The sequence below is a fragment of the Triticum dicoccoides genome, chromosome 7A (assembly GCF_002162155.2).
Source record: "Triticum dicoccoides isolate Atlit2015 ecotype Zavitan chromosome 7A, WEW_v2.0, whole genome shotgun sequence".
In the NCBI taxonomy this organism is placed as follows: domain Eukaryota; kingdom Viridiplantae; phylum Streptophyta; class Magnoliopsida; order Poales; family Poaceae; genus Triticum; species Triticum dicoccoides.
The window spans coordinates 33,390,221-33,393,408 of NC_041392.1; the positions used below are offsets into that span (position 1 = coordinate 33,390,221).

Genomic DNA, 3,188 nt, shown 5'->3' on the forward strand with positions numbered 1-3,188 from the left:
TGGTATTTAACACACGATAGATCTCACAACAATTCAGGAAAATCCATATTTTGACGAACCTGCAATTCATAATGAAATGCTCGCCAACTTTATTATCCTAGTAATAACATGAGCTAGTTATCTGTGCCAAAGCTGTTGCATCAGATGTCAAAACAAACTACCATAACAGGTTTGGTTACTGAGAGCATTAGTTAATGAAAAAATATAATTAACATGAGCAAATACTTGTGTATTAGTATTTAGTACAGCAAAAACTTTAATGTGTGGATTCAGATTTCATGGTACAGTATACTCTGCAACGAAGGTTGAATCATTTAACTAAAAAAACATCTGTACACAACTGGATAGACTGAATAAAAAGAAGAGAAGAACAGAAAGGGAGGGATTCAGATACTTTGCCGCAGGCAATCGCCTCCTCTCCCGCCCTCCCACCTGCCAACTCTCCTCCCCGCTACAGCCTGCAGCGCCCCCTCACAAGATTCGCTGGAGATGAAACTCATCGCATATGTGACCTGCATATTTCAAAATAGCTCACTCGAATCAAGAAGCTGAGAAATTTGGATATGCAAGAGGCTGTGTTGGAGTCTGTGTGTTGCGGCTGCAAACGATCCTGTTGCTCGACGGAGGAAAGGAACCCCACCACCGATGACGAAGGCCGAGCCCGCTTCATCTCGTACCGCCGCCGCTGCTTGAGGGAGGAGAGAGGGGCCCCGGCGGCATCGTGTGGCGGCGGCGAGGAGGTGAGAGGAGGGAGGAGGAAGTGGATGAAACGAAGGGATAGAGGACAACGCGGGTCGGAGGCCAAGCTGAGCAGCGGCGGAGGATGAGTGGATCGGCGGGGCGGCGAACTGCGCGGGAGGATCGGCGTGCGGCAACCCGCCCGGGCTGTGGTGTCTATTGGGAGTAGGGCGGCAGTTGGGAGAAGGAGGGGACGGAGGGGGCGAGGGGTCGTGCGTTGTTAGACAGCGGTTTTTTTTTCGAGCGGCAGGTGGGTTAGCGATCGATGGAGGCTTATTGCGTGGCTTGTAGAGTTAAACACGGAAGAATTAGGGGTCATTAGATCTTGATGATGGACGAGTTTAATTGTTTGGATCTGTCTTTCTCTTTTTTTTATAGTGACTAGTTAATTGCCCGTGCGTTGCACAGGGACCATATTTTTCTTTTTCACTATTAAATCTCCACCTGTCCCTCTCTTTTCTCATCCAATGTGTTTCCATGTTATTTAGGCCAGACTATATAAGCCAAACAAGGTTATACTTGTTCTTTTCACCCTTCAGCCAGATACTCCCTCCCATCCTTTTTTGGAGGGAATACTCCCTCCCATCTTATTGAGTGGTAAACCATAAGCCAACTCCAACTCTTTTCTTTTCTGCCTTGTGCAACCGACTTCTCCAGCTTCTCCAATTCCCTGTTTCAATTAGTTCAGTACTATAATTCAAAGTGTTTCAGTTGTAATTCTTGAAGGCAAAGTGTGATGGTCAAAGTTAACAATTAGTTGAGTAATATAATTCAAAGTGTTTCAGTTGTAATTCTTGAAGGAAAAGTGTGATTGTCAAAGTTAACAGAAGTGTGTGGGAGTGCATTGTATATATGTTTTACAAAATATATAATGATCTCTAGATGAAGGTCCACATAGTAATAATGCATAGCTATTCCAGAAATTTCATCGAAGGAGAAAAGAAAATGAAACATGTAGTTCAAATCTAAACATCTTTAGTAGGCTATACAAACAGACATGAAAGTCATGTAGCAACACAGTTGTGCAACTTGATCGATTTTGACAAAAGAACACCTTCCCGGTTACCCATCCCGATGGCCACGATCAGATCACACTCGCTCTCATCAACAGCCACCTGCTGCCACAGACTGGCACTTCCCACGCCATGTCGCTCCTACATGCCATCAAGGGACGCCGGTGGCCACCCACACCACTCCTGGACGTTACTTTCCCCACGGCCGTAGACGCAGCTACCGTCAGCCATATGCTCCAGCAGCCTGCTAGCCCCGTCATCGTGCCGAGAATTAACTTTAGAAATTAAATCCAATAGAAAGTGTACAAAGCCCGTTCTAGTCAACCCTTCAGTAGCACTTTTTTTCAAAATTCAGGCGGTGATGCCTGATACCTCCAAGTAGCACAATTGCAGCTTGTACAACATCAAAAACAGTTACAGGAAAGTAATTGAAGGTTGTACAAATAATGTCAAAATGGCATGCACGCTTCTAGAAGAAAAGTCAAGACTGATGCATATGCCAGTTTAGTACTCCCTCCGTCCGGAAATACTTGTCGGATGAATGGATGTATCTAGTCGTATTTTAGTTTTAGATGCATCCACTTTTACCCATTTTCGCGACAAGTATTTTCGGACGGAGGGAGTACTATAATTAGTAATCTTGTATGCAAATGAAAAAAAAACAGAAGTATGACACCTAACATTGTTCTCTAAACTGAATTGAAGTAAATGCATTGCCGTCCACTTTAAGGTATCCACCATGAAAAAATTGTTGTTCACAGCTAAACCTTTTACGCAGGAATAAAATAATACGCACATACATACAAATTACTTTCTCTTCCATCACGAAGCATGTACTGTAGTAAGCGACTACTACCTGCATAAGGTGAATCGACAAAACACATGGTGCACATAAATCTCATAACCGGTCAGTTGACAAAAGCAATCACCAGATAACCTACTGCTCGCCAAGCAGATTTGGAGCATGGAATTTCTGCCCTCATGGACGCGCTATGGAGAAGAGTAAATTCATAAAATACTCCGACCTAAATAAAATCAGTAATTTGATCAATAAAACGGGCATGAAGAAAAATATCTCAACGACTGCGAACAATTGATCAAAAGGCATGACCTACAATGGATAGACTAAGGTCTCAGCAGTGCACGTATCCGCCCAGTAAAATGGCAGCAACATGCCTACTCCCTGAAATCTTGGAAGAACAACAAACCTGAAAAGTTGAAATCTGGAGTAAAGAGCATATCCAATAAGTTCACAAATAGAAAGGAGAAAATTCGATGTTCAGTACGAAAAGAAAATAGGTCACTGTATCATGAACTCCATACCTCCAAATCGTAGGAAGATCCTGTGCTCGACTACTCCTGCAAGGACATCCAGCAAGCTGAACCTCTTACTTCTAAACAAATGAATAAATCAACATGTATCCACTGAATAAAAAT

At 43.3% G+C, this 3,188-nt stretch overlaps 1 long non-coding RNA gene across 1 annotated transcript; it reads right to left on the reverse strand.

Annotated features, from left to right (window-relative positions):
* Positions 1-1,728: 1,728 nt before the first annotated feature.
* LOC119334600 lies at positions 1,729-3,177 on the reverse strand. The gene is made up of 3 exons (XR_005161461.1): positions 3,075-3,177; positions 2,867-2,959; positions 1,729-2,776 (listed from the first exon to the last, which is right to left on the reverse strand). It is a non-coding gene; the product is annotated as an uncharacterized LOC119334600 (long non-coding RNA).
* Between the last annotated feature and the right edge of the window lie 11 nt (positions 3,178-3,188).